Source organism: Xiphias gladius, chromosome 7 (genome assembly GCF_016859285.1).
Source record: "Xiphias gladius isolate SHS-SW01 ecotype Sanya breed wild chromosome 7, ASM1685928v1, whole genome shotgun sequence".
NCBI lineage: Eukaryota > Metazoa > Chordata > Actinopteri > Istiophoriformes > Xiphiidae > Xiphias > Xiphias gladius.
In genome coordinates, this window is record NC_053406.1 from 18,018,070 (window position 1) to 18,033,502 (window position 15,433).

The following is a 15,433-nucleotide window of genomic DNA, read 5'->3' on the forward strand; positions in this document are numbered from 1 at the left end:
GGGAGAGGGGTGGAGGGAGAGAGGGAGGCTGTTGCCACAGCAACGGGAGCCGCGGCGGTCGTCATGAGGCTTCTTCTGCATTGTGTGTGTGTTTGTGGGTGTGTGTAGACACACCGTGTGTGAGTTCACCCTCCTCTCTCCAGACAGGGGGCTAGGACATCCCCCTCTAACACTCTGCCAACAGAGAGAGGAAGAGAGAGAGAGAGACATACACACGATAGAAAGAAAGAGAGAGAGAGAGAGAGAGAGAGAGAGAGACTGAAACCCCATAATGCACTGCACGCTGCAGGGCTGAAGTCGTGCAGATTCATCAGTTCCTGTTCGTGGGGATTGTGTGTGAGCGCACACACATTCGTACACCCAGGCCGAGTGCAAGAGAAACACAGACAACCAGGCAGGTAAGAAAGCTTCTCTGACCGAGTGGATAGCTACTGGCTTTAAAAGACGATCTGTTTGTCTGTCCTTATCTATCTGCCTCATGAGAGGAGGAGACGGGAGAGTTGCTCTATACAGTCGACAGGGTGTCATTAATATTTGACATGTTATGATTCCGACAACTTCCCTGCCTGTTGCTAGTGTTTGCTGCTGTATTTTTTTCTTACTTGGAAATATTGTTTGGGATTTTTCAAAAGCGAGGATATACGACAGGAGATTTGAAATAGGTGGTATGAATGTGGAATATCTCATTTTTTGTTTTTTTTTGTTTTTTTTTTTTAAACCTTCCAGCTTTTGCATAATGTTTAACTGTAGATGATTTGAATATGCTGGTAAGGTTTTGCATGAACTTATATTATGGGAGTGATGGTGAACACTGAACTTTTAGGAAAGGATTACTTCTCCTGGAATTGTGTTCACATTCTGAAGACTGTTTACCTTTTCATGTGTATTGGGAAGAGTCCAGCATATTTACTTTATGTTATGATATTTACGAACAGTTAGAAGTTAATTAAAAATTTAAGAAATTATTCCAAAAAAGTAGTAGGAATTCAACAGTAATATATGAAGTTTAGTAACTGCAAAACATCCAGTTAATGTCCAGTGACTTTGTTTGAAATGTTTCATGTAACTGGTAGCTGGTTCTACTACAAATACATTTTTTTTTTTTTTTGTTGAGATATCTACATGTTGTGTCAAATGACAGTAGCGCAAGGTGATAGGCGGGTAAAAGCATGGCTCCTCCATTACGGGTCATTTTGTGGTTTAACGGCCACTGAGGCTTGTGACCATATCTATTGCGCCAGAAACCCAGACAGACTGGAACGCGCGACTGCAGCGGCTTAGGGAAGGGACTCTTAGAACTCAAATGGGAAATTTCAGTCCTCCGCCCTGGGACCCCATTGTGAAATCATGTTTCAACACTGTCATGTGGAGACAAGGCGGAAGGTCGAAACGAGGGCCTAGAGTGAGAAATAGGTTTGAAATAAAACTGATGATTTCTAAATTAGATCCTAATTCCAAAAGGACATAATTTAAATGTCAGACATGCATGCTGGTCGCTGAAAAAAAACAGGAAAACATTAGTTGCATTCTCAAACTCCAGCTTTTAAATAAAATATAGCTCAAGGTAATTTTATTGATACAATCCTTTATCACATGAAAGTCTCTAAGGAGCTCTAAGACTTTTTAAGACTGGATGTGGGAACCTGTATATGCTGACAGACTATGCAAAGAGCTTTTATGGCTTGGGAATTGAAAGGCAAAAAAAAACCATAATGCCTGTCAAAACTCAAAATTGAGAGGCTCCTCTTTTTCATTACGGTTGCTTTCATTAAGAGCCTCCTGTCACCATCTGTGTTGTCACCTGATAGAATTATCCACCAGACACCAATGTGACAGTAGCATCTATATCTCTGCCTCTTCTCTGTAATAATTCAGCGCTGGTGTTAGGGAGACACAAAGCTGCGTGACAAAACTGTGTACATGTATGTGTCTGTATACTGCACAGGCACACACAGTCATCTGGGTATATAATGAGTTCTTGAAAGTTGAAAGTGCATTGTAATGAGCTCAAGATGAAGCTGAGAGATACTGTAAGCGGCTGGTTTTTATTGCTGGCTCAAGCAGATCACAAGAGTAAATCCAGCAGGGCTCTATATAACAGTGGTCATACCAGAGCTATTTCAGTGGGGAGTTTTAGAGTCTAGGAGGTTTTTGAATGATGGTAATTCATTTATTCCACTACTGGCTTGTTGTAGAACCCTGACAGATTTCCACATTTTCCACTGAGGTCACATCTTGGGGCCCCAGAATATGTTGGTACCCGGACAGAGAGCTGTTCAGACTGAGTAGAAAGGCGCAGAGGCTCTGCAAGGTCATGCAGTTTTAACAGACTGAAATAGCTGCTGTTGTTTGAAGATGATCCATTTAATGATTTGACCTTAGATACTCACCAAATAGAGCAGAGGTCTGTTATGAATGTTGAAAACCTCTGACACACACTGGGTCACCCTGCTGGATTTTCCATTCGGTAAGATCCTTGAGGTTCTCCAGTAGATATTCTTTTGCTCTCTGTCCAGCTCTGGCTTTGCTTAGCAGCATGGATCAGAGTGGATATATGGATCCAGATCTCCTTGTCAAACTTAGACTCATCCTGTCTTTTTTTTTTTTTTTTTTCTCTCAAGTGTTTCCCCTAATTCCTGTCTTTGATCCGGAACACAAGGGACACATGTTCATGGATCTTTGGCATCATTTTAATATGATCAGAATGAGATGGCTCTTGTTAGAAAACAGTGCCTCAAAAGTCCTTTTCATTCGCTCGTCCATACACAGACATCAAGCAGAGCAGGGAGCAGGATCCTTAGTCTTATCCTTATCTGCAATTGCAGCAATCCAAAACCTTTCACTGTGCCCTGTTCTACATTAAACTGGAAAGTACATTTACTCAAGTACAGTTCTTAAGTATAATTTTGAGATTCTTGTTATTCACTTGAGTATTTACATTTGATTGTACTTCGCAGTTTTATTTTGCTTTTTTTTTTTTAAACTTGTTTCAGGCGAAATAAAGATTGTATTTCAGATTACAAAAAAATTACAGCATATTAATAATGCATTGTTATACAGTAAATTAAACTACAACAGTATATAAACTAGTTGATATACTTTTATGCTACAACTTAATAAGGTGATAATATGTTAGTGTTGTTTTTACAGCTTCTTCCCAATGCCCTCAAGTGGCCAAAAGTAAAATTTTGAATGCAAGAATTTTATTTGTAATGGAGTATTTCTACATTGTGGTATTACTGCTTTAGCAAACGTTGGAAAGCAGTCGACCCACTGAAGTGGCCACGAGCAAGACACTAAATCTGTACCTGACATCTATACTCTATATTGGGCAACTGGAAAATATTTCCTTACATATATACCATAACTCAGGCATACTGTACCGGCTTTTTTCCAGACTCCACACGTTTCTAGACAATCCCGATGCAACATGTACACACTCTGAGAGACCCCATCCCGTTCCCAATTCAGCCTAATCCTGGAAGACAACTGCGCGGCCTTTTTTGGGCACAGGACAGTGACTTGCCAGCTCCAAAATCAAAATTCCATATTACCAGAGTCCGTAGCGCGTTGCTTTGTTTCTATGAACGACAATAATATAAATATTTATAGAAGCTGGAGCTAAACATTAACACTTAGAACAGCACAGAGATCCATCATTCTTTTGAGGGCAGGCTGCTGTTCAATCAGCACCTTTCCCTTACACATTTTCACACACACACACACATACACATGTGCACGCACACGCCAATACAGTGATAAATTCCAAACACCCTGATATATTGCAGCCACAAGTCAGTGATGTGGCTCTGAGTCACTTGGTAACACCCACCTGACACATACACACACACACACACACACACCTCCGCAAACACTCACACACACACACACACACCATGCACTCACAAGTGCTCACATAGACATACATGCACCTGACGTAGTGTTTGATGGAGTTAGACACCATGGCAACAGAGCTGTGACTCTTGCTGTCCTGTGAGTGGACTGAAGCTGTGGAGGAGGGAGGAGAAAGCTATCAGCTAGCACTGCTACTCAAGTGCAGCTATTATTATTCCCAATCTCTGTTTCTACCTATTCTCTGCTTTTTCTTTTTCCTTCACTTCACCACAACTGCTACCTGCATGCTGCATTTCTGCGTTTGTCTGTTTGGTTTGTTTTGTTTTTGTTTTTTTTCCAAGTGCAGGATAAAGGCTGTGAATTGAAGAAAAACTCAACCAGGGGAAACAGAAGAGTGGTCAGGAGGCATATATTTTTAAAGCCATTGATTGTTCAAAACCTGACACATGATCAGACGGAATCGCGCTGATTCTTACAGCTGCAACCAGACAGCACTCCAGATGGCGTCTTATTTGTTGACATATTATTTTTATCTCGCCCTTCTTGCACACACTCACTGTATCTTCCTGCTCCAATCCCCCCAAAAATGATTTAACCCCTCCACTGTTTGTCTGTCCCTGTTAAACCCTTCTTTCATTTCATTTGCCTCGCAGTTTTCTCCCCATTCTCTCTCTGCTCTTGTCAGTCATGTTCTTATAGAGGCAGTAGCACAGACAAGGAGAGCAGGGGGAGGTATAGAGAAAAGGGACGTGCAGGTGGACAGGTCTCACAAATAGCGTCTGTATAAGATTTACTGCCTGCAGATACGGATGGTGGAGAGACAGGGAGGAATAAAAGAGGTAGAGGGAAGTGTTGGAACAGTGCAGGTGAATTGCATTTTGGTCTCAAGTAGCATTTTCACGGTCTAATTATCAGCATTTGTTAACATGCACACGTGGACGCAGACGCACACACATACTCTCACGCTGTGTGAAATTGTGGGAACGTGGCTGTTGACAGTAGAAGTTTGTCTGAGTTAAGTTCCCCTGCGTTGCCCTCCCTTCCTCCTCTCCTCTCCTCCCTCCTTTGCATACGATCCAAGCGCGAGCTGTGAAAGGTGAACTTGCAGCCTGCTGTGGATAAATTATGTGTGACATGTTTAGCTGTGCTGCCTTATATGGAGACTGGTGTATCTGAATACAGTAGGGCTCTGCCAAGAGGGAGGGAGAGAGAAGGAGCGAGGGAGTGAAGGACAGGGAGGGAAGGAGGAAGAGGGGGAGGAGGAGAAGGAGAAGGAGGAGGAGGAGGAAGGAAAAGAGGCAGGGGAGGGAGAAGGCAAAGGAAAAAGGAGGGAGGAGGGGGCAGTGACAGAGGGAGTGAAAGAGGAGTGCCGCGAAGCAAGCATGAGGTTTTCACTTTCCATTCTCCCCTCAGCAGCAGTCAGATGAGTCCTTGCAGAGATACAGTAAGTCTTTGCTGTTTACTCTGTGTATGTGCGTGTTTGGTGTGTGTTACTTTGTGTTTGTTTAGACACTAGACTGAGTTACCCCTGCTTACATTTTCTGCTTTGTTCTGCCATGTTGCTTTTGGAATTTTTATTCACCATCTGGATGTTGAGTGTGATGTGTTGATGTGTGTTTGAGTGAGTCTGTTTGTAAGTGTGTGTGTTTGTGTGTGTGTGTGCATATGCAGATGGTCACCGTGCTTGACTGTTAATGCGTGGCAGTTTGAGTTTTAATGTGGAAAAGAGCTGAGCAGACAAAAGAATGGGTAACGTTAGTGTTTAATGTTCCGCAGAGTAGTTAACACACACACACACGCTCATGCACAAAGACACACTCACTAACACACATTCCCTTTTCTGGTAGACTACTCTGTCTCTCTCTTTCTCTCTTGGACTACACTGAAATCCCAGTTGTGTGGCTCCTACTGTTAACACTTAAGCTAAATATGTACTCACGTTTATGGATGGATGGATGAATGAATGAAAATCCAAACACACACACACAAGTCACTCAGACACACGCTTACACATAGAGTATGAACAGCCCTACACTCCTCCTGTATAATGACAGTACTACTGGTGTTTACACTACAGCTGCCCTCAGGAAATGATTAAACTCCCGCTTCACCCAGCTGTCTGCACCAGTCTGACACACAAACGCATTAACACACATTCATGTGCGCACACAATCATCTTTGAAATGAGCATTTTGTAGAAATGCCAACAAAAGTTAACATAACTCGGATACAATGGCTTAATATTCGTTAGTACAGTTCAATTGAACATATGATTATTTAATACAGTTGTGTATATAGATGCTGTTATATTTCTGTCAGTGAGAGAATGTGAGCGATTTTGGCTGGCGACTGGATGCAACCAACTACTGCTCATGAAAGATTTATTAGGGGTGTTACTTAATACATGTGTGTCCTTTTTTGAAGAGAAAATATTAGAATAAACAGACGGCTGTCTTGAAAAACTGGATTTTTGTTTTGAATTTTGGAATGCTTTTTGCTTCTTTGGAATTAAAAGCTTGATTACTGAAATAGATTGAAAGTGTCTGAAATTCATTAACTTTGGGGTCTAAACACCTTTTCAATTAATCTGAACAGAAGGCGCAATGCATTTGCCACTTTTTGAAACGATTTGGACACCTGCTCTGTGCTGATGTCAATTTTCCCTACCTCTCCATAGCTTAATTATGCTTCATCTTCTTTTACCATTTCTCATTTGCAATGTTTAGAATTGATCAACTGACAAAAAAGAGAAAAATATATCAATACCTCAATGTAGACCTTTTTTATTTATTTATTTATTTTTTAAACATGAGTTAGCACATTTAACCTGCCCTTCGTGACTAAGGCTACACTTTCTAGCTACTTCCTTCACAGTAAAAGCCTTGCAGTGTTTTGTTTTGTTTTTTTCTGGTGAAAGACTTTTAATTAGAAACTGTAAGAGGGAGGGACAGGGAAAAATGAAAGCAGTGACAGTAAGAAGCTAAATTTGAATAAAAGACATCATGTTGCCTGAATGCTGATGGAAATTTGTGGGTGTATGTGACATTTATTAACCCATTTATTTTTAGTGACAAAATTGTTTACCGTAGTTTGAACTCTCATGTGATTTTTCTATTAACCCAACTGAATGCACACTGCGTCTATCTGTATTTTCCCTGTTGTTTTGAGTACATGCCTCACCCCCTAATCTCCACACAGTTTCACTTCCTCACCCCTGTCTGTCTGTGTCTCTCTACCTGCAGCTTTCTGTCTTATTGTTTGTGTTTCTGCTTTTTTACATCTCACTCTGTGTTTCTCTTTCGGTATCTGACTCTCAGTGGGTTGAAAAAGCTTCTCTGCAGATCAGAGCAAGGTCATTAGAGTATAGAACAGCGAGAGCACAGAGGCACTCTGATACATACTGAATTTCAGAGCACAGACGACTCCGACTAAACAACTGTGTGTGTGTGAGAGAAGAAAGAGACTCTAACAGAGGGAGAGTTAGTGGGAGAGGACGCATGGTTACCTGCATTTGACTGTTAATTAAAAAATACAAACAAATAATGAGGTTTTGCTATGAATTACTGCTCCTTTCTTTTCCTCCCCCACCTTCTTGTCATTCCTCAACTAATCTGTCCTTCTAGAAGTGATGTCATCCCCCTGCTGTCCTCAGCAGGCACAGGGCAGACGAGCAGTGTGTTTGCGTGAGGAAATTTGTATGTGCATAATGACATGGGCACACCCTTACCCAGATTTACATGATTCTATTATCAAGAAAAAAAAAAAAATTGGGTGGATGCTCTGATTAAGGAGACAGCAGGATCATGTGAGTGCAAATGACTTTGAGTCCCAAGCCTCAGAAATTCCACACAGAGCGTATAACTGGCAGATAGACGGTCAGTCACTCAGACAAATTGTTAGGGGACTCCTACGAGGCCATTTGGCGAGTGGCAAAATCACAATGAGCCAGTCAATGGTGTATGATTGCTGTTTTCCCTGCAGTCTGCAAAGCTGTCACTGGACTAATGCACACTAGTGGAAGATGTAATCTATAGTAAATACAGTTGGCTCCATGGAGGAGCCCTCTGTGATTTCCACAGATTAAGGTGTCAAACTGAATCACTGGTCATAGACAGCTGAAGAGTACAGATTATCCCCTGTTTGGCCAAATGCTGCTCTGATGACAAGTATGGGATCCTGCACTTCACGTGTGTGTGTGTGTGTGTGTGTGTGTGTGTGTGTGGTTGCGATTTGCAAAGCTGATATTTTCTTTTAGGGAGCATCCACTCCTTTGGTATTTCCTGATTTGATCAAAAATACCAGACTGCAGAGTGTGAAAAATTCATATAAAGCCAAATTATTAGTGTTAATCATCGTCATCTATTACACTTCATAATCTTTGCAACAATTTTGCTATTAAGCTTTTCAGCCATTGCTGTTACTGAATCGTCTCCTGTCAAGGATTTTCCACTACCCAGGTTTGTCATGAATTATTCTTATCTCGCTGTACTTATTGCATCTCTCTGTCTGAAACCTCTCTCTCAGTCTGCTCCCATCTCATTATATACTGCATATCTGCACTCTGTCTGTCAGAGGCCATGCCACCTGTACCTCCCCTCTGTCTACCTGTCTGTCCATCTGTCTGTCAGTTAGCCTTTTTTTTAAACTTTTTTGGTTTTTTTTCTTTTTTCTTTTTTTTTCTCAACATTCCCAGATTCACCTGTAAGTACATACGTGTGTGGGTGTATTTGCCTTTTAGTGGTAAAGGCCCCTGCGCTTGAAATGCCACAAGCGGATGTGGTAAATTTACACAAGGGGGCTTTTTTCAAATTGGGCAGACTTCTTTTTCACTGGCATCTGTCTGCCTCACTTCCATCTACTACATCTGTATCCCTTGGATTTCTCCTTTTTATCACCCATGTCTGTGTCTTACCCTGTCTGTTGGTCTGTCTGTCTCTGAGTCTTCCTCTCATTCTTGCTTTTTCTGTCTTGCAATTGTTTTCGATCTACCCTCTCTCACACACACACACACACACACACACACACTCTCATACACGCACCACCTCCATTGCTATTCCTGAGAGGAGCAGACTGGTCTGGCAGTGGGTTGGTTTATGTCCATGAACTCAGTGACACCCTCTCTGCCACTGCATTACACCACACTGGCACAAACACAGCCAGGTAGCCACACTGCAGTGAAGATAGGGGTAAAAACTAGTACTACTTGTATAGATGAACAAAATGTATGCATATATGCACAATACCTGTAATTATCTCCCTCCCTAACACACACAATCTAATACATAGCCATTTATTTAAACACATAATATCTCACATCCCTATTCATGTGGGTGTCTACTATGACTGCCTCACCCCCTGTCTCTGTGCATGTCAGGCTGTTTAAACACTTGCGCTGATATCACAGTGCAGACGACAGCTTGCACACGTGCCACTTGACTGCCCTCGTCGTCTCCCCTCCCCTCTGTTTGTCTTACAGCTGAAGGAGGGAGTCGTAGATTGTGTGTGTGTGTGTGTGTGGTTGCGATTTGCAAAGCTGATATTTTCTTTTAGGGAGCATCCACTCCTTTGGTATTTCCTGATTTGATCAAAATACCAGACTGCAGAGTGTGAAAATTCATATAAAGCCAAATTATTAGTGTTAATCATCGTCATCTATTACACTTCATAATCTTTGCAACAATTTTGCTATTAAGCTTTTCAGCCATTGCTGTTACTGAATCGTCTCCTGTCAAGGATTTTCCACTACCCAGGTTTGTCATGAATTATTCTTATCTCGCTGTACTTATTGCATCTCTCTGTCTGAAACCTCTCTCTCAGTCTGCTCCCATCTCATTATATACTGCATATCTGCACTCTGTCTGTCAGAGGCCATGCCACCTGTACCTCCCCTCTGTCTACCTGTCTGTCCATCTGTCTGTCAGTTAGCCTTTTTTTTAAACTTTTTTGGGGTTTTTTTTTCTTTTTTCTTTTTTTTTCTCAACATTCCCAGATTCACCTGTAAGTACATACGTGTGTGGGTGTATTTGCCTTTTAGTGGTAAAGGCCCCTGCGCTTGAAATGCCACAAGCGGATGTGGTAAATTTACACAAGGGGGCTTTTTTCAAATTGGGCAGACTTCTTTTTCACTGGCATCTGTCTGCCTCACTTCCATCTATTACATCTGTATCCCTTGGATTTCTCCTTTTTATCACCCATGTCTGTCTCTTACCCTGTCTGTTGGTCTGTCTGTCTCTGAGTCTTCCTCTCATTCTTGCTTTTTCTGTCTTGCAATTGTTTTCGATCTACCCTCTCTCACACACACACACACACACACACACACTCTCATACACGCACCACCTCCATTGCTATTCCTGAGAGGAGCAGACTGGTCTGGCAGTGGGTTGGTTTATGTCCATGAACTCAGTGACACCCTCTCTGCCACTGCATTACACCACACTGGCACAAACACAGCCAGGTAGCCACACTGCAGTGAAGATAGGGGTAAAAACTAGTACTACTTGTATAGATGAACAAAATGTATGCATATATGCACAATACCTGTAATTATCTCCCTCCCTAACACACACAATCTAATACATAGCCATTTATTTAAACACATAATATCTCACATCCCTATTCATGTGGGTGTCTACTATGACTGCCTCACCCCCTGTCTCTGTGCATGTCAGGCTGTTTAAACACTTGCGCTGATATCACAGTGCAGACGACAGCTTGCACACGTGCCACTTGACTGCCCTCGTCGTCTCCCCTCCCCTCTGTTTGTCTTACAGCTGAAGGAGGGAGTCGTAGATTGTGTGTGTGTGTGTGTTATGTGTGTGTTTGTGAGATAGCACCAGCGCACAAGAGAGATAGTTGATGTTGTGCATATGCGTACATATTACTCATATGGCCGTGTCCTGAATATCAATGCACTGACTGACCTTCCATTCATCTCTGTAGTTGTGTATCCTCCTTACATGATACGAATCTGCTGTCTCATGGTTTGTGGTCAATACTGATGTGTGTTTTTCACAAGGTGGGGAATGGAATGAAGTCTAAGATTATCCTGATGGTACAATTTGTGGAAACATCACTGTAATGGAGCATCATTTCAGAATGATCAGCACTCAGCCTAGGACTGTTGGATCAAATCTCAAGCTTGCATGGGTAGGGACTGGGTATTTTTTCTTCACACAGTCCATGTGACCCTTATTAATGCTGTTGTCCCCTCGGCAAGGTATTTGAGCTCATTAATGTCACAGAGATGTCCATCACTCCGTGTTACTCAAGCATTTTAAGCAGGAAGGGAAAAAAAGCAAAGTCTTTATTGTGACACAATAACGTACGTAGGTTTATGGAGACCAAATGCAATATCTTCGGCTGAAGTAAAAGAGAATTAATTCATCAGAATCATTCACTGTTATGTGACGTAATCTTTTCTTAATGAGCCATGTCTCCATCATTAATACGGATATTATGTAAATCTTGTAAATCTTAAATATTATAGTATTATAGTATTTGAGCATGCCAGCTAGCTAAAGTACACACCCCAAGGTGGCACAAGAACCATGCTTTGATGCAGTGAATATTTTTGCATGCTTACTCAACATCTGGGTTGGAATAATGTCTGACTACAGCAAGTATTTCTGCTTGTGTAAAATAAATGAATGTGATATTGGGTGTTCTGCTACGATGGATAACCTAACTGACAACTTCTGAGACCACTTGAAAGGATCCGTCCATGGTAATCCCCATGCTAGCTGAGCTAAAAAGCTGTTAGCATATGCTACACTAACTTAATGTACAATAATACCACAGCAAATAACATAGTACCAAATTGCTAGTCATACATAAAATACAGTGTTGTGTATGATAAAGTACTCGATAGTCAGCTGTTTTGTATTCCTGTTGGCAATAAAATGAAAAAAGCATCATGCACTAACAGAACTAAGTGAGCGAACACTGTCGTTCCATATATGCAGCAACTGCTGTCATTTGCTGCATTTATAGAGAATGAAAGTCTCACCCCCTCTGCTAGCTAGTTATCCTGGTATTTGTATCTCATCATCTGTCCATGTTCTACGCTACAGCAAATGGATACACACTATTCTACTGGATAGCCAAATATTGGAAATACGTTGCTTTTAACAAATAATATAAGACTCATTCAATAATGTGGGACATATCTTAACCTTATATTATCTGCCTGGAGGCTTCTGGGTCAGAACAAACTATGGTAAACTGAAAACTGCGATTTCTGCCAGACAATCTCTTGTCTACTGTGACATTAATGTGCTAGACTGTGGTATTTTCTTTTCATTTTTGGTCATCGCCACATTAATCTTACAGTCAGTCAATAAACACGAAAGATAGCACTTGATAATCTTACATTAACGTTGGTTTATCTTTCAATAATTGTCAGTGTGCCTGTTTTTTTTTTGTTTTTTCCCAGCTGTTCTGTCTTCTTGTCTAAATTTCATTGGGATTGTAGATTAATTTAGTCCATAAATCTGTCGCTTTTACTTTCCAAGAAGCAGGGTCATTAACTAAAATTATTGGAAGAAATATAACGTTACTGAAATGAAAGAAGCTGCTTATTTGGGCAAAAGCTACAACAACTTCTGAGATAGTTCTGGGAAGTGGAGGATATATTTTACTGATCAGGAGTATTCGATGTGTGATGCTGCATGTTGTAGAATAAGACTGCATTTAAACAGTAATTCACTTGTGCATTTGTTCATCCGTCTATCTTTTATGGCTTATTTTAGTCATCAAAAGCTCTAATACATTTCGTCATAGTTATTTTTGTTTTCAAGGTTGTCTGAATATTTAGTATTTCTTCTCGTTTTTGTCATGGAAAAATGTCAATTCATATTTTTTGTAATAGTTTTGTTGGGAAGCTTAACACTGCTCTGGCCTGATATAAGGCTGAGACGCAACTTGTACGGATTTGGGAAAATATGGCTCAAGGGTGAAGTTGGAAAATATGGGTCAGGGATAATATCTAGCGGCCAGCAAAATGACAGTGACAAGCTCTGCTGACAGAACACTGTGAGAAATATTTGTCAGATTTTTCTCATCCTTGTTAGTGCAGTTGGATACAGGTTGTATTGCCGTCAAGAAGGTTGCTGATCATTCCATTGCTGTCTGGCTCCATCAGCGTGCAGGCCTTGGTTTGACTGTTGAACTAGACACATGCTCATGGCTTATTTGATATTAGGGAACTCCTTAAATTTTGTGACATCAAAGTAATTTTGGATTTAATGCAGAAAACATTGTTACTTTGGGTTGATACTGGTATCATGTATCACCAATTTTGGAGCCATTTTGTTAAACATTTGGTTTATTCAATAGAAAGTAACTCTGCTAAACGTGCAATTTGGTGACACAAACATTATTTATTGCTTTTGCACCACCTTAGCCACCCGCTGTAGCCTCATTAGTGGACGGACTAGCAGTTTAGTGGGCAATACTGTTCAGATTTTATATAGGGCATTTGAAAACTTTCACCTGACACCATCATCCACTTTATACTTGCTTTTTAAACATGGTTTCTTTAGTTGCCGTGGCGATGATGACCTTGCAGCACATTTCTGTGGTACTGCAGCATAAGGTGTTGTGTGAACAAGGAACGAGAGGGGAGACAGCGAGAAGGAGAGAGAGAGAGAGAGGGGGCTGAGACAGTGGGCGAATAAAATGAGGACAGCTACTATTAAAAGATGAGCCATGTTCACAAAGTTGTTTATGTCACATGATACTCGGAGTGCAACTTAGCAGAAGGGGAGCAGATTTCTAAGAAGAGGAAAGATTTAGGGAGAGAAAAAGCAGAAAAACACTGAAGCATACGTATGAAGAGAAATGGAAAAGGAGAACAGGTGGGGATCAGAGAAAGATAAATGAACGGAGATGAGAAATGTCAAGATGGTATCACAGTGGAGCGCCAGTAGCGCTTTAAAATGGGACTGACTTTTCCCTCTGATTCCTCCTCTTTTATACCAGCCAGTACTCACTTTGTTTTCCCCCTTTCACTACCAGAAACACAACCTCTGTCTCTAATCAACTTGTACTAATTGCTCCTGTTTGCCTCCCATCACTTTTCCTCTAACCTCCATCCTTCCCCTGTTATCACCTCTGGTCTCCTTTACTCAATTTGTCCCTCACAGCCCCCCTCTCTCCACTCTCCCTGATGCTCCTATCAGTATAAAGGGCAGCTCAGGTCGTTTATAGATGATATCCTGGTCAGCCGGTGATGCAGCGTAACATGAAACGTGCAGCATCTGCTTTTTGCTGCTACAGTCAGTGCACTTTAACCTCTTGCATTACTGAATTTCTGCTCCCTTCCTCCACCTTTCATTCTCTTTTCTCCTTTGCTTTTGGTAAGTTGCACCACTTACACCACCGACTTCTGAATGGTTGTATAAACTTGCTGCGTAATTACATTTCAATGAAATTAAAATAATGTCTTTGTTTCTAAAACTATATTTCCACACACTATCAGAGAGAGAAGAAAAATTCTGTTCCTGAGCCTCTCACTGAATTTGTAACACTTAAGGAATGTCTGAACCGTCTACTTGCCGCCTAAATAAACAAGACCTTTTGATTTCTAGACAGCAACTCCAAGGGCACATTAACAGATCAGAGTTTGCACTGTGACTCTATTGGATAATTTTTTTTTTTTTAAGCAAATTGTTTCCCTTTTACTTTCCAGAAAGTTATGACCATTGCGCTTTCTGCTTCTCTGTCCATTGTGTTTTAGAGGTCAACTGAAAGAAATCAAACATGCAAGAACCTGCTTTCTTGCTTTCTTCTCTGCAACTTCCCTTTATTTTCTTCTGTGGAAGTCATTCAAGGTGAATAAATGGCTCCTATCTCTGGCCCCTGTTCAATCCATTTCTCTCATTGTTTCTCTTTCTCCCTGTGTATTGCTCTCAGATGTAGGGCTGAACGTGGCTTGTGTTAGTGCAATTCCATGTGGCTTGCACTAAACACTGCACATTAATACAGTATATCAAGGTCCAAAAAGCAAAAAAAATTGTCGTGCTACCTTGGCATTGTGAACAAACTCATATATAATTATTAATTATAGCCATGCTAGGGATTCCAATATTGGTCAGTCGGTTGGCCTCCACTTTGGTCTAGACTATCTAAGCAATTATTTCATGGATTCCCATGTAATTTTATATTGACAATTGCAGTACACAGAGAATGAATCCTACTGACTTTGGTGATCCCTTGGCTTCCCTGTAGCACCACCAACAACATTTGATATTTGTCATTTTAAGTAAAATGTCTCCACAATTATTAGCTGGATTTCCAGGAAAACTGGTACAGAATTTCATGTCCCACCCAAGGTGAATTTAAGTTTGCCTAAATCTTTGGTTCCGAAATATCTGCAAAACTAGGGACTTTCACAGCAGTCTCAACTACTTTGTGTTTAGTGCTAATCAGAAAATGTTAAATTGCTAACACGCTTAACTAAGACGGTGAACATGGCGAATTGTACCTGCTTAACATCAGCATGTGAACTACTGCTTTATTGATGATGAACAATATCCATCTTTGCCATGAATACCCGACAAACAGCCAAATTTTTGAAGTT

At 41.0% G+C, this 15,433-nt stretch overlaps 1 protein-coding gene across 12 annotated transcripts in view; it reads left to right on the forward strand.

Moving 5' to 3' along the window:
- Positions 1 to 304: 304 nt before the first annotated feature.
- LOC120791789 (muscleblind-like protein 1) overlaps positions 305 to 15,433 on the forward strand; it is a 73,189-nt gene continuing 58,060 nt past the window's right edge. For 9 of the 12 annotated variants that reach the window (XM_040130487.1, XM_040130494.1, XM_040130490.1 and 6 more), the window contains exon 1: positions 305 to 398. The gene's annotated coding sequence lies outside the window, so the exon portion shown is untranslated. Of the gene's footprint in view, positions 399 to 5,211; positions 5,300 to 9,548; positions 9,606 to 15,433 lie in introns of those variants that run through there. The other 3 variants (XM_040130499.1, XM_040130488.1, XM_040130489.1) reach the window with 3 other exon arrangements.